The sequence below is a fragment of the Balaenoptera borealis genome, assembly GCF_965194805.1.
Source record: "Balaenoptera borealis genome assembly, chromosome: 18".
NCBI lineage: Eukaryota > Metazoa > Chordata > Mammalia > Artiodactyla > Balaenopteridae > Balaenoptera > Balaenoptera borealis.
In genome coordinates, this window is record NC_138877.1 from 49,845,029 (window position 1) to 49,871,314 (window position 26,286).

The following is a 26,286-nucleotide window of genomic DNA, read 5'->3' on the forward strand; positions in this document are numbered from 1 at the left end:
TGAATTAGCCATGGTCATTGCTCATGAAGATGGTGTAACATAAAATAAGAAAAGTAGTTACTAATAAGGCTGAATGGATATCAGGTTTCTTAACTGAACCCAAGAGTAGTGGTTAGGCCTTTTAAAACAAAATAAAAATCAAATGGAAGGCAAAGAAGTATGATTCTAAAAACTTAAGAACTTTCTCAATTTTTTTTTTTTTTTCTGAGTGGTTTTGAAGGAATATCAGAAGCTGCAGAGTAAGGCAGAAAATGTCAGGTTGATATGTGACAGGCTGAAAAAGCCCTCAATGTTTCTTCACAATCAGTCATTGAAAACACGAAATAGCCTGAGGCCATCTTTTAAAGCAGCAATAATTTAACTGAAATTGATCACTTAAGGAAGACAAAGTATTACTGAGCTCAAATGTGTCTATCCACACTTGCTGAACTATCTCAAACAAAATCCACAAAGGCAAAGGATGAAACTGCAATTGATACATACACAATCCACAGTCACATAAATCTTCGGTCAATCCAGAGACAAAGAACAGACTATTTCACAGTTCTCTAAATTATTTAAGTATCAACCTGGAAAGGAAGTAAAGGACTGGCAAAGTTTTTTATGTGTAAAAACAATTATTTAAGAAAGAAAATTTTAAAAGGGGTTATGAAATTAATATTAGCCATTAAGAACACTCAGTTAAAATGTCATTGTTAGTTGATTAATAAAAGTGGTATGAAAAGGGCATGAATCTACGTTTGTGAAGGTGGCATTACTCTCATTATGGTTGCTATTGTTTATTTGTCAGAAACACAACTAATTAAAAAAATGCCTTGAAAATGTGTTAGCTGAGGCAACTTTAAGACTTAAAGAACAAAGTATAGCATTATGCAATATAAGTTTTAAAAATAAAAACCATTCAACATAAATTATCTTTCAAACCATAAAGGACAGTCAGTATTGGTAGGTGAATGAAGAAATTCTTCTCAAGGCACAAGCATGACTGATATTTCTTCAGAATTCTCAGGTATGTCACAAAAAGAAGCTCTGATGGGCAGGGTGAGCTTTAAGTCAAGAACTGAGATAAATATGCTCAAGAAAACTCTTACTGATGCTCCCAAATTAAATAATAGTTCTATGAAAAGTGTGTAGATTATTCAACAGACAAAAACTCAAACATAAAAAGACAGTGCAAGATGCGTAAGTCAAAATCACCTGACCAAGATGGGGCTGCATGCTTTATATCATTTTTGTCTGTCTTTCATAATTGGTATTTGTAATTCTAAAGTCAAGTCAGGTTTCAGATTACATTGTCAAAATTTCAGAGCCACCTCTCCAGTGTGTTGGGAGGAACTAATTATAGAGCTGTGCGCAGAGGAATCAGAGGTTCCACCTGGTCCTGCAAAAGGTCCACTTGCCCTTGGGTCTTGTCCCCACCACCTGAAGCAATGGGTTGGTGGAGGAATGGTCAAGGTTGGTGGAAAATATCTTGTGGGTTGCATTTAGGAAGAACAACAACATCAGCAATACTCACAAACCTTAAGAAATAGGTTACAAGAGCAGATAGGTAAGTGGTAGTGTATACCCACTCCATTATCAAACCATGGAGGAAAATGAATCTCCCAACCAAAGGTCAAACAGCAAGTGTTTATTACTCCTATGAACAAACGTTGTGCTAACCACTTCATATAAAGTATCTCACTTAATTTAAATCAATAAGCCTTGTCTCTTTGTAATTCCACATTAAAATAGCCCTATTCTTTTAAGTTTCACCATGGCAAATGTCTGATTCATGGTTGGATGTTATACTGTTCAATGCTCTCTAAAAGGACTAAAAGGGTCTTATGACCCATCTAGAAGGATGGATTAGACAACTCTCAACTATCTCTTTGGACCACCAATGGAATTTTAATATTGTACAAAAACAAGTTGTACTTTTTAATGAAAGGGAGCCTTAAAAACTAAATATCAGTCAGAATCCTAGAACAGCCTCGGTGACATGGAAAGTCCTCAGAATCATGATGACATCTCCCTCATTAGCTGTCAGAACATCACCAAGTGTCACTTGAGAGTCTTTTCTCCTTTTAAAAAAGAATAATGTAGAAACAGCATCATTACGAAGGGTTCAATAAATTACTTTTTCTAAAATTTTATATCATGAAAGACTCAGAATTTTTCATCTCACTAAAAGAAAAAAAAATCAGTAATATTTTTAAAGCTGTCTTTGTTTTGCTGAGATCTGTAGAGGGAACGTCTGGAGTGGGCGAGGAGGAGGAAACAAAGAATAATGCTGTCTGGCTTCATCACCTGTCTAAAGAAGCACAGCAAGAACTGGTCAAAGGGAATAAAAAACATTGCATGGAAGTTCCTAAGATATCTCTCAAAAAAGTTGCCCGTGATATATGGACAACAGGAAATATGATATGAATGAAAAATGCTGCACAGTCAAAATTTGTACATACATCTGTATATACAACTTTTCTTAATAGAAGAGCATATGCATTTAGAGCTTCACAATGAAGGAAGGTTTATAAACCTGCATCTTGTTAATAAGAATGTATAAATAGCTATTAACTCCCCTGGGTGTTTGGCTTTATTGATGGGAAGAGTGCCAAGTTCAGTTACTAACACAGGCATCAGTGTGTCAGCTGCCAGCCCGGGGTGGGTAATGCCTGGCTACAGCAGTGAGGAAAGCCTTCCTAGAGAAAAATCAGAAAGAAATCTTGGTTTGAAGCTGAGTGTTAAACATTTGGGAACTGAACACAGAGATCAGAGTTAAAACTGAAGATGTGCTTATAAGGTGACAAAGTTTGCTTGTGGAGTTCATTCATTAAACCTTCCTTGCTGTGCCACAAAATGGAATTGGGCTGATGAAAATATACATTAACTTCTGCTCGAGTGCATCTTAAAAAACCCATTACCCTGTTAAGAAAAATGTGGTAAGATCATTTCTTCCTTTTTTAATAAACAGCTATGACAGATTCCATCAGATTATTTGTATTTCTTGAATATGCATTCATTATTCATGCAAAAGAAATCATTTTGAAAGTCTGTCACTCCTAAAGAAAGGTCATCGCCCTTTTATTGGAAAAAGAAAAATGTATATAATCTTTTGCATTTCCTTTTCTTGCTTGTTCAGGTTCCTATTACTCATCATAATGACATAACTTAATGATTTGGTTTTACTATACCCATTGTCTCCAAATACAATTTTTTAACTTTCTGTTTTGATTTTAATGATCTAATAAAATAAGTGTAGAGTTATAAGTTATCTCAATTTATTTTCAGAAATAAAAACAGTTCAAACAGTAATTATTGTTTTATCATGAAATTTCAGGGTATTTGGTCTTTCCCTACCCACCTAAATTTATTGAAGAGAAATCGCTAGTGTTCTGCATGTGTCTTTCAATAAATTTCTAATTCTAAGTTGGCTTTTTCCCTGTGAAATTTAGGCATTTCTGTGTTCACTCTCAGAGCAAGAAAACGCTAAAAAATATTTGTGAAAGGAATAATAATTTCAAGAGAAGTAGAATCTAGTGTAGAGACTAACTGCATCTCATAAAGTATACCGATTGGTTTTTAAGATGAATTTTGACAGCCACTGTTTTTAACTAGAGCATGTAGTCTATTACAGGTAATCTAAAAGTGATTTTTAAAATATATAACATATTATTTTACAGTTTCTACTTACGAATCTGTCTTATTTTGTTTGTCCCCTTTCCCTCTTCTTGCCTTCTTCTGAAATTCTGTTTCCATCATCATCTCTCCTCTGTTGCTTTGGAAGTAATATACCTGTTTTTATTACTTTAGTGAATACTCTGGAAAAAACAATGTGCATAACTTAACCTACTAAAATCTACACTCATCAATATTTTTATCTTTTTTCTTCTTCCTCCAAAATACAAAGATACTAGAAAATTTAACTCCACGTGGCAGGCATAGAAATATGTTTCTCAGATCTTCTGCTGGGGGGAGAATAGTTGACACTCAGCCTCTCTGGATCCTCCACCATGAGGATGGTGCGGCCATGCTTCCCCTGAGCTGCTGTCATGCTTTCCCCAGAATGAGGACTAGAGTGTCAGATGTTCCTGCCCAATGCAAGTTTCCTCTGAGTGACAACTTTTACTGGAGAACTCTCCACTGGTCTGGATGAAATATTATCCAATCTATGCTGCAGCTCAATCCTCTTTCTACCCAATGTTCCCTCCTCCTCTTCTTTTTACACATGTGGGAGACCGTATTGTGGTCCCTTTCTCAGCTCTCCTCCCTTTACCCTTCAGGCAGTCTAGTCAATCCCTTGCACATCTAATCTTCTTTGACATATGCCTCTTGAGGTCCTAACTTAAAACAATTCATTTATTCACTTCCTAACTTATAGGACGTTGTTTGATAGTTTATTTCTCTCTCATTTTAATCCCTTGAGATGTAATTATTATTCTTTCATACAACAAAAGTTCAGCAAGACAAAACCAATATGTACTGTTTTCTTTGATTTGTATTCCTTCTTGAATCTAAACCCTTGCATCTGGAATAATTTTTCTTCTGAAGGAATTTTTGGGGGTTCATTGGGCTTCTCCAATATTTGGAGTTATTCATCCTTCCAACACTATGATTATATTCTATATCTTTGATTTGTATCACTTGGCCTCACCGTGTGGCATTCTAGGTAGTTTCTTTTGCCCTACCTTTCCAACTCGTGAATTTTCTTTTTAGGTATTTCAAAATGGCTAATACATTTAACCATTTTGTTTTCAATATTAGTTACAGTTATCATTTCTAGAGTTTCCATTGTTTTAAATCTATAACATTTTCTTATAGATATATGTTCCTTGCTTGCTTTTAGTTTTTGAATGTAGTAAGAATATTTGCTTTATCTTTTTTTGATACTTCCAGTACTTGAAGTCTTTTGGGTCTAATTTCTGTATCTATTGTTTCTGCTGTTTCCCACAAAAAAATGCTTTGCTTCCTTTTAAGTTCACAGCTTGAGCAGTTTTTTTTAAACCAGGAGATGGAAATTTGGGCTGTGTGTCCATCGGAGAAGTTTCTAGTGCTTACAACTTCTTAGTGATGAAGTCTCCCACACTGCATCCTGGCCAGCTCTGCTCAGTGTCAAATGTTAGAAATTTTCCTTCATGCTCAGAACACCACCAAAACCTAAGTTCAAGTTCCTAAGTTCAAGTTTTGGCAGCGTGCCCTCAGCACAAAAGCAGTCACAAAACTCTGCTTGCCTATTTGTGTTCCCACTTTCATTCATATTTCCTTCCTCTGTGGTCATTTCTTCAATACTTTAAAAAATATTTTAAAAACATATTTCACAAAACATTTATAATTGTTTTCAGTAGGGTACTTTGTCTAAATAAGCTAGTTCATTATGTGACTGGAAAGGGAATTTCTAATGCCTAGATTATAAAAGTAATATGGGAATGATTAATTTTAGAATCATATACATTAAAGTTTTTATAGGGTATGGTTTAGTATGGGCCACATCAAGATTATCAAATAAAACAGATACGTTATTTTCAGTTGTCTCCTAAAGAAATCATAGCACTTAAGTTTGTGAACACCCAATTGATTATTTAGATATTGAAAATATAATAATTCCTATTCCCTTGCTTGCACCAGATAAATAGAGCTATAACCTAAATTGAGAGAGTTAAGTGTCCTTCATATTGTAGCAGATATCCTTATTTTTTAAACCAGCACAGCTGAATAACAAAAATATCCCAGATATTTCAAGAAAGAAATACTGACAAACTCAAAATGTAAAGTCTGAGTCTGCCACACAATAAGCTTAATTAGCACATCTTAAAGCAAAATTTAACATATTAATGTGGACCCTCTCATAACAATAATTACTAGATAATGCATAAATTTACTATATCCAAATCTCACTGTGAAAGAATTAACCTAAGTCAATATGAGTTGAGCAAACAAATGTTCATCAGCTAAATTATGCCTATCAGACAGTAAATGAGGTAGCAATGAGCTTTGCCTTAGGATATTCATAATTATTATCTGGCATGTGATTGGCTTTATCCAGAAAGTTAGTCTCAATAGAATAATCTCCTTATTAATTTAGTAATTGTTTAGTAATCTTGAGAAGGAAGAAAATAGCAGAGGTCACCCTACAGAAAATGTAAGACAGACTATTTGTTTATTTAATCTAGTTGTAGGCCTATTTATTTTAACTTCACAATCCATTGTACATTGCCTTGGAGGGAATGAAGGAAATATGGTTCCATCCATATTTACTAAGTTTTTCTTACCAGTCTTCTTTCTTCTCTTGCTCAAGTTTTTATCCTCATAAACATTTTGGTTCTGTTGAGATCCTGGTCTCTAGCTGCACAGAATTCCTTGTTCTTTTATTTATCTAATCATTTATCTATTTAATATTTATTGAGCAAATATTATTTTTTTCTTTTTCTAACCATATATTCATAACATCAACAAACATTTTCTATGTATTTACTATATTCCAGGTACAACAATTAGCAGTGGAGACATTCAGGAACGTGCCATGGAAGACTGCCCTCAGAGAGCTTACATCTAACCTATTATAATGATGAAGCCCGTTGTGACATTTATTTCAAGGCAGCCTTATCTCATACCAAAGTCTGCACCTACTATGTTTCTGAGAAATTCAAGACCATCGCATAAGAGTGCGCTCACCTTCTTTCCTAACCACATACATTTTTTTTTTGCCTTTTGATTGTATTGTTTATTTTTATCTATTTATTTTTTTAAACATCTTTATTAGAGTATAATTGCTTTACAATGGTGTGTGAGCAAATATTATTTATCCAGCAATGTCTAGGAGCCAGGGTCTTGTGACTTAAAAGACAGACCCAATCCCTGTTCTACAAGCTTGCTTTCTAATGTGAGAAAAGAGAAAATAAACATAGAAAGTAATAACTAAGTAAGAATTTCAAAGAATGAAAAAGTGCTACAAGGAAAATAAGAGAGCCTTGATTAAGAGGTAGGAAGATAGGGAGAGGACTTGTGGATTTAACTATAGGGATAATGGAAAATTTATCTAAAGAGATAACATTTGGGCTGAGAGTGTAGTGATGTGGAGGAAACAGCCATGCAAGGATAAACTTAGATGTTAAATGGAAATCACTTGTGGCAGGAATGGGCACATGGTACATACCATCTTACCTCCTCTTCTCTCTAACTCAATACCCTATGTCTCGCTGTCCTCATTGTTCAAAGGGGAAAATAATATCCAAGGAAAACAATAGGGAAAAGAAAATAACATCCAAGGGAAACTGGGGAAAAGAAAAAAGGTTATACACGCAAGTGTCAATAGAAATGTAACTCTTTCAGGAGAGCACAGATAATGGAAAGGGATCTGAGAAAAGTTTAAAGGAGCGATACAAGCATTTTTCCTTTTAAAAGTCCTATGTAGAGAAGTAAAGGAACTAGAATGGTTAACTTTGTAACAAAATGCTGATGTGTGCTGTCAAGCAGTTATGATTACTATTAGATTGGGTACTGTGTTCTCTTTATCTCAAAGATACTTACGTTTGCAGTGGTGCATGGGGAATGTGCATGGGGACAAACGTCCTGACTAGAATCTGCCTAGACTTTTACTAGCAAAAATACTTGTGTTTCTCTTTTAAATTTTACTACGTTTTTTCCAGCTAGAAACTTTTAGTTGTCTATTTTAACATGTATTTTGACCCATGAGTTAAGCATCAAAATCATGAGGTTCTCTATGACCTTCTTGAGGCCAGGTGTAGCATCCCTCTGCAAGGGCACAGTTGTGAATAGTGCTTTCAGATTCATTTTTAAAGGGTTTACCTAGCACTTAGGAATGGACTAAACAGAGCCAAATTCAAATGTAGGTAACATCCATTTCTATCTTGGTGACTTTCGGCATATTACTTAACCTCTCTGGGCTTTCATTTTGTCATCTGAAAATGTGACTAGCAATAATACTTACCTCGAAAGGTTTTCTGAATGAGAGATAAAGGAATATATAGACAACACCTGCTTGTGGGAGTATGCTATATTAGATAGAATGCAGATTAAATTTCTGGGAGAGAAAAGATCATGAGAGAGGCTATCACATTTTAATCTACTCCAGCTCTTTCATTAAAACAGACAGAGCAACTAGGATAGCAAATGAAAATATCTGTGTACAACATGTTAAACAACGTTAGATGAAAAACGTCCTTCCAATACCAGAGCACAAATTGGTGGTGGATGGGGGCAGGAAATTACCTGAGTGGTTTTAGCCTCCACCAGAGGAGGAAAAACAAGTCATTATTTTTGTTCTGTTTGTTTGTTTTGTAATCTCAAGAGCTTGGGAAACCAAAAATGCTTTCCCAAATGAATAGGAGCCACTGTGAGTGCAATTCTTAGCAAGTGGATCAAAGAAAAAACTGAGAAACAGAGGAAAGTATAGAAGCTTTGAAAGAATACCATTAATCAGAAAGCTTGGAAATGACATTATTAAACAATAAGAGAAGCATAAAGAAGGTTGACAGCAGTCAGCAGAGTTGCAAAAACAAACCAACCAACCTTAGAAATATTCAAAGTTTTATTTCTTCCTAGTGGGAAATCTGGAGGCAAGGCTGGTATGGAACCTCCATTATACAATCAGAAATCTAGGCTTTTATATTTTTCTATTCCACTAGCCTTGGTGAGGGATTGTCATTCAACATCAAGGTCATTCAGTCACATTGTTACTGATGCTTCAGCCCCTATATCTTTATTTTAGGCAGGATAGAGCAGATGAAGCGACAACCAGGTCCATGTTAACCTAATCTTTCCCATTTTCCCTGAAGACCAAGCCAAATTTTGCTTGCTTCTCATGGACCAGACCTTGCTTATTTAATCACCTTATCTGGAAGGGTACTGGGGGTGTTTTGGGTTTTTTAAAAATTTTTTATTGAGCATATTGCTGTCCTACCCCCAATGAATCAGAGTCCTATTAGTGAAAAAAAAAAAGAACTAGCAAAAAGACAAGCAACTAGCAATGTATTCAATTCTCAGTAAATGTCAACTCCCTTCTCAGATAAGAATTATAGGTCAATGCATGGCACAGCAGCAGGTAGCAAATCTAGAAACCTATTTATTTTGTGGACTTGTGCTGGAAACCACAAGTATATCACAAATTTTCCAACCTGGTAAAATATCACATGAGCAGAGTGGGAAAACGAACATGCACTTGAATTTAGACTTAGATGCTGAACTGGATGAGGTTTGTTCTGCGGTCCTTGCCTATGTTCATTTATTCTCATCCTAAGCTTCCTTTTTATTCACAGACCCCATATTTGAGAATTTGCCTAAATGCTAACATTTATTCGTAACCCCAAAATCAATACCCATGGTGTTTTTGTAGTCACTCGCAAACACATGCAGAGCAGTGAAAAATTTTAGTTGCCTGATTTGCATGTTCTCACCTGATTTTGAACAAGGTGAAGCTCTACCTTCCCATTTCAGCTCTCATACTATAAACAAGTGTCCTTTTCACAGTCTATTTATTGCCACTTTTTTTCCCTCATTTTTTTGTCGATTTTGCCCATTAAAATGCCCCAAGTAGCGTGCTGAAGGGCTGTCTAGTGTTCCTAAGCTGGGATGTGCCTTAGGAAGGAAATGTGTGTGTTAGATAAGTTTTGTTCAGTGATGACTTGTAGTGCTGTTGGCCATTGAGTTCAATGTTAATGAATTGACAATATGTATTAAATTAAGTATCTTTAAACAGAAACACATGTAAAACAAGGTTATGGATTGCTCAGTTGATGAAAATGTTGTTACCAGAGACTTGCAGGAACCTAATCCTGTATGTCCTGGTTCAGTATTTACTAATTCAGTGTTTGCGGCAACTTTATAGAACGTTAACTGCCAGGAATAATGAGTATCAACTGTATATTCCTACCTCTTTATACTGTAACTTTGGAGGCTGAAGTCCAGAGGAATATTCTTGAGCCAGTCGGTAGACTGGGCAGTAGCATGTTACACAGAAGACTATTCAATATCCCACATAAATGCATGGAACTGTGGTGACACCAGATGCCCAAAACCCATCTCTTGCCCTTTAGAAGCTTATAGTTTACTGGGACATATACAGTAAAATGCAAAGCAGACTGTGATAAATGTGATGCTTTGTATGTAATAAACTTCCGCCTATTTAACCAACTGACAAAAGTGGGGCTGCTGTAGTTCCTCTCTTTCTCATTTAAAAAAAAATTTAAAGGTATTATTGGATACCTTTAACAAAAATTAGTTTTTCTACACGATTCATATTGTTGACATTTATACTTACAAGTAACAGTAGGGCTCATTGTTTAGGAAATATAAATCGAGTGATATATTTTGGTTCTTAAAATGCTTCTGTAGGTGTACTTCAACAAAAGTATGACCTTTTCTTTCATTAAGCTAAATTTTGGCTCTGGTAGTCTCTTTGATTTGTTCAAAATCTTCTCTGTATTATATTTTACAGCATTTCTAACTCCTGAACATTTCCCTTTTTTCGGTAGTTTAATTCTTATTTATGACTTCCATTTGTCCCTACTTCCTTCTTATCCTTCCTCAGTATATCTTCTATAACACCAGAAGCTTGTATCACCTTATGATATGAATCTAGTTATTCCAGTTACCCTCCAAACATTTCAGATAGTTTCCCTTGGCAACTTAATCTTCTACATAACCAGCAAAATGTCAAAAGACATCCTTGACTATGTGTCATAATTAAGTACCTTAAATAGGACTCTGCAAATAATGTTCAGAATGAATCTCAATTTATTTGCTGAATATCTTATAACGGAGTAAGTTTTTAGCTGAACAACAGAATTAAAATGTTTTTTCACATTTCTTTAGTGATATTTTGAATTGAAATGAATCATTCTACTTTTTGTAAATTTCCCATTATAATTGAAAGGAAATCTCCAAGTAAGTGATGATCCATTATAGCTGTGTTTCGAACATTAATTGGACTGTGATAAAAATTGCCTCCCAAAGTATAAGTTTTGTCTTCTGAGATATGTTCTTTTTCATGTCTTCTAAACACATGAATGAATGCCTAGCTAGAGAAGGCATTAACCACCAATAACAGTGTTTTCTATTTCACCTAGAGCATAGGTCACCACTAAATAGGAATGACATCAGTGTAGAGAGGATATAAATTGTGACCAAATTAAATATCTTATTTTGCCTTAACTGTTAGAGACATGAACCATATGGCCTCCATTTGAAGGTCTAGATTGATAAAATAGAAGACTTCAGATTCCTCAGACTGTGTCCTATTGACACATAGACATATGAAAGAGTTCTCAGAGCTTACAGCAGAAACACAAAGACAAAGGCTTCTAACACTGAGTTAGAACTCTTAGCTAACAAGCACTGGTATTGAAGGATGAATCCAAAATGAACATCCTTCCAACTGAATCCTAACAATTGGATCTCTGTTTTTCAAAGAGTACAATAATGCCTCAGTTGTTAAGCATTATCTGAACCACATATTTCTTCCAAAGTGTCCAAGTTTAGTGACACTGTTGCCTCTTCTATGGGTTAGTTCACACAAGTGAATTCTCTAAATTATGCATTTAAACATTTTGCTACGAAGGATAAAAATATACTATACTTTTCACTATTTTTTAAGCAGAACATGGGGAATACCCTTGGGTCTTTGTGAAATGTGATGATTGTGTGATGCTGAAAGGCAAAGATACCCCTAGCTCTTAACACACTAATAATGTGTTTCATGTATCTACTCCTCCTTTGCAGAGTTGAGAATGGGAAGCTTAGACTGTGCAGAGGAATGGAAGGCCATTACATAGATCTCACAGAAAGTTTATCTTGATATTAAGCACTCTGAATGTCTATCAATTAGCCCAACTATTTGAAAAGCACTTTTCTAGGCATTCACACAAGAAAAGTAGGGGGCAAGGAGGGTAAGTTACAAATAAGAAAAGGACATGATCCCTGTTCTTAGAAAAACTAAATATATAGTAGGAAAATCAAATATGTACAAAGACATAAAAATAGGTAGGAAAGGGGCTTCCCTGGCGGTGCAGTGGTTGAGAATCTGCCTGCCAATGCAAGGGACACGGGTTCGAGACCTGGTCTGGGAAGATCCCACATGCCGCGGAGCAACTAGGCCCGTGAGCCACAACTGCTGAGCCTGCGCGTCTGGAGCCTGTGCTCCGCAACAAGAGAGGCCGCAATAATGAAAGGCCCGCGCACCGCGATGAAGCGTGGCCCCCGCTTGCCGCAACTAGAGAAAGCTCTCACACAGAAACAAAGACCCAACACAGCCAAAAAAAAAAAAAAAAAAAAAAAAATCCAGTCCGTCTGGTTGTAGAATCCATTAAAAAAAAAAAAAAAATAGGTAGGAAAAAAAGGGAAATGTCAAAATAAGTTTTAAATATAGAATTCTGGAAGAGACATAGGTTTTCAATCCCATCCTAGTGGCATGTTGGGGAGAAGGGTAGGCAAGGATGGAAGAGACATCAGCTAGGCAGTAAGTCAGGCCTGTTTCCAACATCTCCGCTTTGTCTTCAGTTTCCAAGTTTCTAGCCACTGCTGCTTCTTCTACTGCCTCCTCTTCTGTTTTCCCATGCTTTTTCTCTTTTATTTTCCACCTGGCTAATTAGTCTCCTTTGACTAGTTTCCTTTTTCCTGCAGACCTGCCTACACAGTGAGAATGTTAATTTTTCAGAGCCCTTGAAGGCAGAGAGAGGAGCTTCTTTCTCTCCGTCATAGAGCATCAGGTATACCCTTAAGCATACTGAGTTATCGTTTCATACCCAGACTTTTATTTGTTTTCCCATATCTAATGAAAAATGTCTAGTTTTAGCATTCTTTGCATGTTTGACTTTGCCAAGGGCAGTCTAGTGGATTACTGTTGACTTTCTATTTTAAAAGAAGGCAAGAAAGAGAAGAAAGGAAGATGTATTTTGAACTTAAGAGTAAAGTTAGTTGTGCTTTAAACTTGAGGGAAAAGTTGTTTTCACAGTTAAAGCTTGGCATTTTTTTTTTACTTAACAAAAGTTTTACCTTTTCTGAAGATTAAAATTATATATATCTTTTTCAAAAACTTTAATAACAAGGTAATAAAGAAAAAGCTTCACTCCTGATGTCACTATTAAAATTCAAGCATATTTTATTTCAGTCTTATTTTGTGTGGTTATCTGTGGTTAGCCATGTACTGCATTTTTATATAAATGGAATTAAACTACCAACATTTTATATTTTGCTCCTTTTAAACAGCCTTTTAGGTGCATACAATAAATTTACAATAAACTACATGTTAAAGGTGCACCATTTGAAATATTTTGGCAGATAGATACATTGGCAAACCATCACCACAATCAAGATAATGAACATATATATCACCTCCCCCCAGTTCCTCACGCACCTTTGTTATCCTTCTGCTTAAATCTCCTACCTTCCCCATCACAAATGATCTGCTTTCTGTCACTATAGTTTATCTTACATTTTCTAGAATTTGATATAAATAGAATTATGCACCATGTGTTCTTTCTTAGGTGGGTGGAGGGTATTGTTCTGGCTCTTTTGCTCAGACAGTCTAGCCAGTATGTGGTCTTATCTTATTGTGGTTTTCATTTGAATTTTCCTAATGGCTAAAGATATTGAGCATGTGTTTCTTTTGTCATTGATATATCTTCTTGGGTGAGGTGTCTATGCAAATTGTCCATTTTGTAGTTGGGTTGTTTGTTTTCTTACTAGTGAGTTTTGAAAGTTCCTTTTATATTTTGGGTACAAGTCCTTTTCCAAATATGTGATTTACAAATATCTTCTCCAAGTGTGAAGTTTATCTTTTCATTCTCTGAACAGTCTTAAAAAGAGCAGAAGTTCTTAATTTTCATGAAGTCTAATTTAGTGGTTTGTTTTTAATTTATAGATTGTGCTTTTGGTGCTGTTGCTAAGAAATATTTGCCTAAGCCAAGGTCAAAAATTCTCTCCTACGTTTTCTTCTAAAAGTTTTATAAGATTAGATTTTCAGTACATGATCCATTTCCATTTTATACTAATTTCAGTATATAGTACAAGGTATTTATTTTATTTATTCTTATTTTTTGCATACGAATATACAATTGTTATGTTCCATTTGTTGAAAGACTATCTTTTCCTCCACTGAATTTCCTTTGTACCCTTGCTCAAAATCAGTTGTCCATAAATATGTGACTCTACTTCTCCATTTTCTATTCTATTCAATTGATCTGTTTCTTTGGTTTGACACCATTACCACTTTATATATATATATATATATATATATATATATATATATATATATATATATGTATATACTTAAGGAGATTATTGGTATTGTTAGATTTAAATCTGCAATATTACTACTTGTCCTTTTTTTTAAAAAAATGATTTCTGTTCATATTTTGTTTTCCCTCATTTTTTGCCTTCTTTTGGATGAACTGAGCATATTTTATGATTTCATTTTATTCCCTTTCTTGGTTTATGAGCTATAAATCCTTTGGATGTTATTTTAGTGGTTACTTACTTATTGTTTACAGCATACATATTTATTTTATCACTGTCCATTTTCCAGTTCATTATACCATTTCATATATAGTATAAGAACCTTACAAAAGTATACTACTATTTCTTGACTCCAAGCCTGTATGATATTATTAGACATTTTATTCCAATGTGTTATAAACCTTATAATACATGATTATTTTTGCTGTAAACAATTAAAATTCTTAAAGATTTAAATAATAAGAAAAAATTTAATAATGGCCATAGTAGTTCCCATTTTGCTTCTCTTTACTCCTTCGTGTAGACCCATATTTCCATCTGGTTAATTTTTCTTTTCTGTGTGAGTGACTTCCTTTAGCATTTCTTGTAGCACATTTCCTCTGGTGATGAATTCTTTCAGCATTTGTATGTTTCAGTAAGTATTTTGCCTTTGTTTCTGAAAGATCTTTATGCTAGGTGTGGAATTTCAGGCTTCCAGGGATTTTTGTAGACAATAAAGATGTTACCTCTCTGTTTTCAAATAGAAATCTGCTGTTACCATATTTTCCCCACTGTACCCACTGTTTATTTTCTGTCAGTGTTTTTAAGTTTTTTTTTTTTCTCTTTATCACTGGTCTTAAGCAATTTGATAATGATGTACCTTGGTACAGTTTCTTCATATTTCTTGTGCTTGAGGTTCATAGAGATTCTTGGATCTATGCATTTACAGCTTTAATTGAATTTGGAAGATATCCAGTCTTTATTTCTTTGAATAAATTTTCTCCCCTATTCTTTCTCTTCTCCTTTCAGGACTCCAGGTGCATGTATATTTAACTTCTTGAATTTATTTCACATTGTATTGATTTTCTGTTCATATTTTTTTCAGTTTTTTTCTCACTGTGTTTCATTTTAGATAGTTTCTATTGCTATGTCTTTAAGCTCATTAATAATTTTTTCTGCTATATCTAATCTCTCATTCATCCTAGCCAGTGTACTTTTCACGTTAGACATTATAGTTTTCATCTCCACAAGTTTAATTTGGGTCATATATATATCTTTCATGTTTCTACAAAACAGGTTCAACCTTTGTTCCAGCTTCTTGAACATATAGTCATAAACTGTTTTAATGTCTTTATTTATTAATTTTCCCGGGTGTCGTTTCAGGGTCAGTTTCAATTGACTGATTTTTCTTCTCACTATGAGTTTTATTTTTTGCTTATTTGAATGCCCAGTAATTTCTGATTAAATATCAGACTTCGTGATTTATTCTTGTTGAGTGCTGATTTTTTTTTTTAACATTCCTAGCAAAGCTATTTATGAGCTTTGTTCTGGGACATCATCCAGTTAGTTAGACACAGTTTGATCCTTTCAGGTCTCCTCTTTAAGCTTTGTTATGTAGGCTAGAATTTAATTTAGTCGAAAGTTAATTTTTTCCCACTACTAAGACAGGATACCTCTTTGTTCTCTAACTGATGATCCATGAATTCTAAATTTTTAAAATCTCTCTGAGAACAGATTCAATCCTGGTCTTGTCCAGTCTAAGTACTATTTTTTCAAACCCTTTCATGTGGTTCTTTTCTCCAGCTACTAGAATTTTCTTCACACGTATGACCTAATCAGGACTCAACTAAATACTACTGAGAGGGACCATTTGTAAGTCTCGGAGTTGACTCTCTGTGCTGCTTTCTCCTCTATGATACTCTGTATTGGATTTCCCTAAATTTTAAAATCTAGTCAATAGACAAGCATTAGCAAACAAAACAAAATAACAAACTTAAACATGCTACTAATTATTAATTTATTAATGAAAATAATGGTCTATATGAAAACAGAAGCAACTTAATTCAGATTGGGAGAAATGGCAAGGGTTATCTCAGGAAGTGAACTTTAAGCTAGTGAGTATTTTATAAGCTTTAAAATATGTTATAGCATTTTACCATTCCCATTCTCTGAACTCTTTAGTCTCATGCTGGTCCTGCTCTGGATTAGATATATGTTTTCTTTTTCAATTGTCTATTGACCTTTCTTTCTAAATGAACTTTCTTTAGCTTATTTAATTTGTCTCTCTTTTCCAACCTGCTTTTACAGGCAAATGTTTTAAAAGCATGTGTGCCTTTTCTAAAAGGAAATGAACTTTATCAGCAAATGTAGTATGTATGCCTTTCCTAAATTGAGGTGAACTCTATTAGCAAGTGTATTTTTAAGAGCATTTGTCCTAATGTCTCTAAAATATCAGCAAACAGGAAAAGTCAGATTAATTCATAAAACTGCATATTCACGGACTATTCCCACTCACATTTCTGTAGGTGTATCAGGGCCTGGGTATAACTTGAACTGGAATTTAGAAATATCTGCACAATTTTGCACGATGTTTGTATAATTTTCTGATGAAGAAAGCCACCAAGAACTGATTTACATAAAGATTCGTAACTGGATACCAATGAAAGTGTCAATCCTGGTATTGGAGATGGGAAGATAAGAGATGGAGATGACAAAATGGTAACCGCCTCCTTTTACAATAACTGTCAGTGTAGTAATGCTCACATCATCCTATTTCTGAGTCTAAGGAAAACTGGGTTACCAAGGTAACCAAAAATAATTCAGATATATTTATTGAACAATATTTAATAGCTACTCTATTCCCAGTACTGGGGCTTGCTAGGTATTAAATATACAGTGTTGAAAAAAGGGCCTGGATCTCCCAGAATCTTAAAATCTATTCAAGAGACAAGCATGAGCAAAACAACAAGCAAACAAACAAACTTAAATATGCTATTAATTATTAATGAAAGTAATAATGGTCTATATGAACACAGAAGCAACTTAATTCAGATTGGGAGATATGGTAAGAGTTATCTCAAGAAGTGAACTGTAGGCTAATACCTGAGGAATGAGTGGACATTTGCCACTCAGGAGCAAGTGGAAGGAAGGGTATTTCAGGTAGAGGAAGTGAGGGATGAAGACACTGATGCAAGAAAGAGCTTGACACATTTAAAAAATTAAAAGACAACATGACTGGAATATAATAATCAAGAGTAATGAGATTAGGTTGGAGAGCAGGGTAGGGGTATGATCCTGTAGGACATTGCTAAGGCATGTTTATAATTTGGGATCTTATTCTAAATACAATGGGTAGTAATTTTAAAAGTAGATAAAATAAGTGTGGGACATGGAAAACTGAATGATTATTAGAGAATGGATGATAAAAAACAATAGAGGAAGCAGATAAGTCAAGGTGAGAGAGTAGCAGCAGTTGCTGTGGGGCAAAGTATATAGATTCCAAATATAGTTTTGAGGAAGCAGTGGAACCAGAGGAAAAAAGAGGAACCATTCTTTGAATTGATGTGTCAAGTGAAGGGAGGCCAGGGGAGATCTCAAAGAGCTTCCTCTTCTCTGGCCCAAGTAATGGGGTAGTTTGATACTAATTACTTATAATAAGGAGACCAGAATAAGGTTGTTTAACTCAAAGATGGAGAGTTTAGTTTTAGATATGTTAAGGAATTTGTGTTGCCTGTTTGATATCTGTGAGATGTCAATGAGAAGCTGACTATAAAAGTCTAGCTCACAAGAGTGGCCTGAGCTGGGAGCACAAATTTGAGAGTCATCACCATATAAATGTCACCGAACACCAAGGAAATAGATACTCTGACCCAGTGAGAAAATCTAGGATGAAAACTGAAAACAGTTCAAGGCCAACCTCAGTAGTACTCCCAACTCCAAGCAATTGCTTAGAGAAGGAAGCAACAGTTAACAGAACTGGGGAGGAGAACTCAGAGCTCAGAAGACAACAGTGGACAAGAAAATATGGTGTCTGAAAGACAAAAAGAGATCTAGTATGCTAAGGGCTAAGAGGTCCATTGCATTTTGGCTATGGAGAGGCTTCTGTGGCTTTAGCAAGAGCTGTTTCTTTGGAAAAGTGAGGGGAGAATCCCAAATGGTGTGAGTAAAAGAGGGAAATAGGTAAGAAGGTAGAAACACTACAGCAGATGATTCTTATGGGATTCTGGGTTATATAAAGAAATGGAAAAACAGAGTAGGTCTAAAAAGGGATGGGAAATCAAAGAAAGCTTTGGTATTTGTCTTTTTTTAAAGGTATGAATTATCAGAGCTGGTTTGCAAGCTGTTGGAGAAGATCCTGTAGGTGAAATAGACTGGATATGCAAGTGGAGAGGAAATACCCAAAGAATAGAAGTTAGAACATAAGAGGTATCGGCATTTGACAGGAGTAGGGCTTTCCTTTTGTCATTAAAAAGAAAAGAAGACTGAAATGGTCCAGATAGATGGAAACTTGGTAAAGGAAGATAAGATTAGTATGGAAAAGAATGCAGACCAAAGATTTTCTAATTCCTTTCAGTAAATGTGATATGATCTCACTAATTATAAAATATTTTAAATAAACTATACTTTATGTAATTTACATTTATAAAAGTATATTATATTTTCTATAAAAATAAAATGTAAAAATACAGTTAAAATATACAAATACAGTTAAATATACAACAAATTTAGCAATGGAAGTTTCCCCTTTTACACTGTCTTATAAAGCAATTGGTAGGTCTTGTATAATAGCATCCAAATGGCAATCTTGCCTTAAGTTTTAAGGACAGAAATAAAAGCCCAACTTATGTGAATATCTGAGAGTACATTTGATAAAACATCCTGCTAGAAACCATCAAAAGTTGAAAGACTTATGGCTCTGTTATAAAGCCAGCTTTATTCCATCTGTAGAAATCTGGTTAATACATGCAATAAAATACAACAGCCCCAGTAACGGATGTTGTTTTCCATAGTTTTCCTCCCCAAATTCTTACACTTGCAGAGATTTCTGTTTGTTCTCTCTGTTTAGTAAAATACATTGGCAAGGAGCCAGTGTATTTTTTAAATTACATAATATTTATCATGACAAGCCAGAAAAAGGTAGCTTCTTCCTTCGTTGTGTATTTTAGTGATTTATTTTATCCTTTTCCTTTTCATCTTCAGATTCTGACTGAAAAACTTTAAAATCCAGTTTTAGTTCCATCAAGAACCAAATGACTCATTAGGATTAGGTGCTGTAATAAAAGGATCCTTTCCTTCCTCCTTTCCTCCTTCCCTTCCTCCTTCCTTTCTTTCCTTCCTTCTTTTTTCTTCCTGCCCTCCTTCCTTCTTCCTTCTCTCCTTTACTTTCTTTTTCCATTCATTTCTCTTTTTGACCTGCCTGCCAGCCTGCCTGAAGATTTGAAGATGAAAAGATGTTTATTCCAAAATATTGTACAGAAAACTCTCATCACTGCAATATTGACTACCTAAAAAGCAAGCATGAATATCCTCCAAGGTCACTGTTAATTCTCTGACTCAACATCATTGTAAAATGATTAATATTCTGTGAAATAAGTTTGAAACCAGGAAAAAGACAGAACTTGTCAGCAACTGTGTGTATAATGCAATTAGCCAAGGCAACCCTGTTACTTTCCAGTTGAATTTACTGTCTGGCATTTGTTCAGGGTACCCATCCACTAGCTTTATTTTGGAATTGCCCTTGGAAAGCCGCCCAGAGTAAAAATCCTAATTATAGATCCACTGGCAGTGGTAATATCAGGAAATGGCAGCATAGTTTTCAGGACAAGAGACACAATAGGCCTGTACTATGTTTTGGAGAAAATTTAAAAATAAGTAACCTTTGAATTATAGAAAGGAAAACTAATATTTTTCCAACTCATTTCATTAAACTTCAATCACTACCAACTTATATCAAAATGAATTTCAAAAAGTTATCTAATCTCTTTCCCTATTTTAAACATATTCATTAAGCTATATGCTTCTATGCAAATGGCAATTATAGTCTTCAATTATATTATCGATATTCTTATGTCTTCAGAAATGGTAATCATGCAATTTCCTTTTCTTTGCTGCTCCAGAAACTCACAGTTAAGGTATTTTCCTACTTATATTTATCAAAGCATTCCTTGTTACAACTTAAAAATGACTCCTTGTGCTGACTTTAATGAGGTTTATCTTCCTTAAAAATTATGGCACATTTTACAGATTCTCATCAGAACAAATTCAAAGCCAAGCCAAATTAGAATAGTCAAAATATTTCTATAGAGATACAAAGGAAATGTTTTAAAATGCTTTTCTCAGCTTTTATAAGAAATTGAACTTTCACTAACTGTCAACATTGATAAGGAGGAAATTATTACAATCTTATATGTAGCTTATGATTTCTCTGAAATGAAATAATCTCAGACTTTAATATTCTTCTTGTCAATTAACAACTTGGCATCAGGAGTAAATACTGGGATAAATTATACTTTTAGGGAAGCTAAAGCTTCAGGAAGGAAAGGGGTCTTGAGCTAAGTTTCAAAGAATGAGAAAGGTTCAGAAGGTAGAAATTCTGAACGCCATTCACAGCTGAGGGAACCATGATGATATAGGGTCATAGTGACTATCTCTTAAAAACCCATTATCGTGATTTGCTCCGGTTTCAGAATTACTATTATCTCCTTGGCCTCCTGTTTCTATTATATTTTCCTTGTACTCAATGTCATCCTGCCTACTTTCTCACTTCTATATATCATGGTGCCTGAAATCAAGAAAATAATTTAGAAAGTTGTTGTAGTAAGTTTTAGGATTTTGCAGTTTGGCATTATCATATTGCTCTGTGAGGATATGCATGATGGAAAGCAAGTATTTGCCACCAAAAGCAACTCATGTCACAATTTCACTAAAAAAGAAAAAGACCAAAAGAGATACAGAACTTTTAAAATTTTTGTCGTGAACGCAAGAAGACTTGCCTTAAGCATTTTACCAAACATCTTCACATACCTTATCTCAAATGTCATCTTTCTGGTAAAATGGGATTTTCATCAGTAGAGATAAATAGTACTAAATAAAATGTGTGTGCAAGGAAGAAAATAACTTTTATAGAAAAATAATTATATGTGCTTATATAATTATTTATGTGTATAGCGTTATGTATAGAATACAAGTGGCTACACACACAAAAGACTATATAGAGAGTGTATGCACAAATATAGATATTTAAAATGATAGCCTAAAAATTATTACTATCACTTCCCTTTTCAGAACACAAATAAATTAGTTCCTTTTTATAATTTAAACACAGAAACGGAATTTTCTTCCTCACTCTAAGCAGAAAGTATTTCACAACTTCCCAGGAGAGAGTCTTAGCAATGACAAGCCAAATCTAAGTCCACAGCATATGATGATACGATTGTCGACAAGCTGACTTTTGACCATTTATGTCATATTGTAAATAAAACGGCTGCTTGACTGGCTCTCTGAGATGAAAACCAGCTGTGTCATGGTTGGTTACTTATTGCCTTTTAATTCTTACTTGCTATCCGTAGAAAGGATTAAAATTGTTGTACATGTTTGCTAATGAACTAAAAAATATGAAAAACATCTTATTCTTGGAAGCATTTTTGACAGAGTGTGTGTTGACATCAGAGGGGGAAAAAAAAAAGTCCCCTATGACAATGTCCTTGGGCTATTGTCTATTAAACTTCAATTAACAATGTGAAAAAAGATACTCTGAGTTTAAATTACAGGATTACTTTCTTCATTTCCAACATGTCTTGATGTTTACAGTTTACAGACTCCTGATTCACATCTCAGCAAAAAGCACTCAAATCATTCAAACCATTTCACTGAGGAATTAAAATGGACTTTTGTGCAAAAGGAGCAACTAAATTGAAAATTTAAAAACCTGATATGTATATTAAAGGCAGGGATACGTTCCATTATGAATGGTTTTGCGTTGCAGAAACTGAGGAGCAGCCATGATCTGTTTCTGATTCATTTATCAGGTCTATCACAGAGCAATTTGATAGTTCCAAACAATTAGCCATTACACACTTTTGAAAGATATTTTTTCTCTTTTATTTTTCAAATTGTGAGATGACTTGAAGAAAAGTTTTGTTAAGAAAACACCCTGGGGGCTTCCCTGGTGGCGCAGTGGTTGAGAATCTGCCTGCCAATGCAGGGCACACGGGTTCGAGCCCTGGTCTGGGAAGATCCCACATGCCGCGGAGCAACTGGGCCCGTGAGCCACAGCTACTGAGCCTGCGCGTCTGGAGCCTGTGCTCTGCAACAAGAGAGGCCACGATAGTGAGAGGCCCGCGCACCACGATGAAGAGTGGCCCCCGCTTGCCGCAACTGGAGAAAGCCTTCGCACAGAAACGAAGACCCAACACAGCCAAAAATAAATAAATAAAATAAAGAATTATTTAAAAAAAGAAAACACCCTGAGTGTAAAGGGAAATGAATTAAAGTTCAAGAAATCTGAATATACCTCCAAGCCTCTCCTTGACTTTGCTCTGGATCATATGGAAAAGCCTTTAGATGATCTGCACTTAGATGATTCCTCAGTGAAAGGCCAGATATGCTCTGTCCTAGTTTAAAGAAATATTTTAGATCTTTAGGTCTGACTTACTTTATGTGGACTGAATAAGCCCTTTCCTGGTTAGAAATATTATTATAGTTAATGTCTCAATGTTTTGCGTTTATGTTTTTGTTTTTGTTATTCATATAGAAGTGTCTTTATATTTGTATTGCTATAGGGCTTCTTTATATTTGAAATGGCCCTAAAGTTTTCCTCCCTTTTTTTATGTAACTTTGTGACGTCAAATGGTGATACGTATATGTGGATGGCTACAGGCTATATTAGCAGAAACACAACTTGATGTTTGGTTCATTTCCGCTTTGCTTAATTGAATCATAGAAAATTAGGACCCCAAAAGAGTAATAATGATCTAGTTCACTTTCTTATATTACAAAAGAGAAAATACACTCAGGAGATTTGATTGGCTTATCCAAGGAGACACACAAAGATGGTGAGCAGAGGACATATGGCTGAGGACAATTTCTAGTGGGTTTTCCGCCATCTTATAGCATCATTCTCCTGAAAGAGATCTTTGCTGATAGGAGTCTCTCCTGGTTCCAATATGACCAGTAAAATTATTTTATTGACGCTTTCAAATCCTGTGAAAGTTCTAATACATGAATATTTGGACACATCTTTCTATGAAGTTTAGCTTCAAGATAAGACTATGGCCACTTGAAGTCAGCCTGAAAGCAGTTTAAACAATGGCTCTCATTATAATTCCCAGAATATTAACTCATAAAGCCACTGGTTCAGATAGGAATCTATAAATAACTAAAATAATGTCACAACTTTGAGGAGTGAGACCTTCCCTTACATCCAGCCAGCTGTTGTCACAAAGAATCAAACCTAAACCTGCAGACATGTGAAGGGTGGACTTTGATGTAGGCCAAGTTTTAAATTGTCACTGACAAATTAGATGTTCAATTCCAGAAGATTTTAGTAAAATGGCCCAACACTGTGTATTAGCATTCAACAGGCATGACCAAGTTCTAACAAAATATAGGGAGTATCCAGAGAAATATTAGAAAATGAAATGTTATTCTGATGTTTTTCAAAAGTACTCTTTAACATATTACTGTCCCATCAGAGAATTGAAAATAAAAATAATAATGAGCTTATGCTCTATAATATTTGATTGTGTGTCATGATATTATCATGCTAGAGAACTCTATCTTCTAATTTATAAGTTTATGGAAAGTTATATTCAAAGAAACAGTGGTGTTATACTATTCGTTTCTTGTGAGGACATTTAGCCATTCAATTTCCATTTAATAGCTTACACTTTTCCAAATTATGACTAATGATACTTAGATATATTTGTTAAATAAGCAAATCTCTCTGCTTCTGGCTTGAGTTTGAAAATACTGTTCTTGCCTTTTTCTCTTGTTTCTTTTTCCTGGAAGAGTGATCAAATAATTCATACAAACTACTGTGATTTCCCTCATTAGTATTTATTTACAATTGAAAACATTAGAATTCAATAAATAATAATGAAATATTTCTGCTTAATATTTAAGATGTGGGCATGTACTTGGAGTTCTATATATGGCATTCACATACATTTTAAAAATCTCTTTTAAATGGCTCATGTAAATTTAAACCTTAAGCTAATTTTGTGTCATTTAATATTTATTAATTGTTCCTAATTTAGACCCTGAATACTTCCAGAAATGATGGAAGACACCTCATAATGGAAAACATATATTAAAAATAACTATTAAAATATAAAAATAAAAGAAATACAACGCCAGAGTGAAGAAGTTATACATTAAGCACAAAATCAGGGGAAAAAATGTGGCCAAAAAAACTATTCCAATTGAATACTAAGTTTAATTTTGACTTGTACTATAGGCGAGGTGAAAGAGTATATAAAGCAATTCCATACTAAGCATTCTGTCACCAGCATCTTCAGAAATTCACACAACTGGACACTTTTCCAAACAATCATAAGTATGAAGCAATTGCCAGGGCACATTAGTTCAGATGAAATCCCAGGCTAGAAATATCCAGGGGCAGGTTCTCCTGCCTCAAAAGGGGCTATGAGGCTGAAAAATATGGCTCTGGATTAAGCTTTCGTCAAAAGGAAGCGGTATCATCCGTAGCACAGTGACGTGGCCTCACCCAAGTCCACATTAACAATATTAAAAAAAAAAAAGAAGGTAGGATCAAAGCCAGAAAAACCAGTTATTGGTTTCAAGCATGTTTTATGTTGCCTTCCAGTTAAATGAGACTTAAAATTCAAAGACTTGATTGATTTCCTTTTATGTCCATATTTGCATGAAACTCTGGTCTAGCTTCATTTGCATATACATGAATAGGCATAGATAAGCTACAGAAAATACCTCTTTGGAAATAATATAACTTTAAAACATCTCAAAAGCTATTGGTTAGGGTGAAAAAAATAAAAAGCAAGCTTCCCTTATCTCACAGCATATGCAAAAATCAACTCAAAATGGATTAAAGACTTAAACATTAAGACATGAAATGGTAAAACTCCTAGAAGAAAACATAGGGACAAGCTCTTTGATTGATTTTAGTAATGGTTTTTTGGAATTGACACCAAAAGCACAAGCAACAAAAGCAAAAATAAATAAGTGGGACTACATCAAACTAAAAAATTTCTGCACAGCAAAGGAAACAATCAACAAAATGAAAAGGCAACCTGTGGAATGGTAGAAAATATTTGCAAGCCATATATTTTATATGAGTTAATATACAAAACATATAAGAAAGTCATACAACTCAAGAGGGAAAAAATAATTCAATTAAAAATGGCAAAGAATCCAATAGACATTTTTCCAAAGACACACGAATGGCCAACAGGTATGAAAAGATTCTCAACATCACTCATCATCAGGAAAATACAGATCAAAACCACAATGAGATATCACCTCACACTTGCTAGAATGGCTATTTCCAAAAAGTCAAAGGTTAAAAAGTATTATAGAAGTTGTGGAAAAAAGGGAACTTTTGTGTAGTGCTGGTGGGAATATAAATGGTACAGCCACTATGGAAAACAGTCTGGAGGCTCCTCAAAAAATTACGAATAGAACTACAATATGATCCGGCAATCCCACTTCTGGGTATATATCCAAAGGAAACTAAATCAGTATCTTGAAGAGATAACCTGCATTCCCAAGTTTATTGCAGCATTATTCACAGTAGCCAAGACAAGGAAACAACCTGTGTCCATCAACAGATAAATGGATCAAGAAAATTCTGGATGTTTATATATAATGGAATATTATTCATCCATGAGAAAGAAGAAAGTTCTGCCATTTGCCACAACTTGGGTGAAACTGGAAGACATTATGCTAAGTGAAATAAGCCAGGCACAGAATGACAAATATTGCATGATCTCACTTGTATGTGGAATCTAAAAACAAACAAACAAAAAATCAAAAAACAAAGCCCAAAAAACTGAAACACATAGTAACAGAGAGTAGAATGGTATTTACCAGAGGCTGGAGGGT

At 34.6% G+C, this 26,286-nt stretch overlaps 1 long non-coding RNA gene across 1 annotated transcript; it reads left to right on the forward strand.

Annotated features, from left to right (window-relative positions):
* Positions 1–892: 892 nt before the first annotated feature.
* Positions 893–26,239, forward strand: LOC309615943. The gene is made up of 2 exons (XR_014237161.1): positions 893–11,976; positions 12,320–26,239. It is a non-coding gene; the product is annotated as an uncharacterized lncRNA (long non-coding RNA).
* Positions 26,240–26,286: the final 47 nt, after the last annotated feature.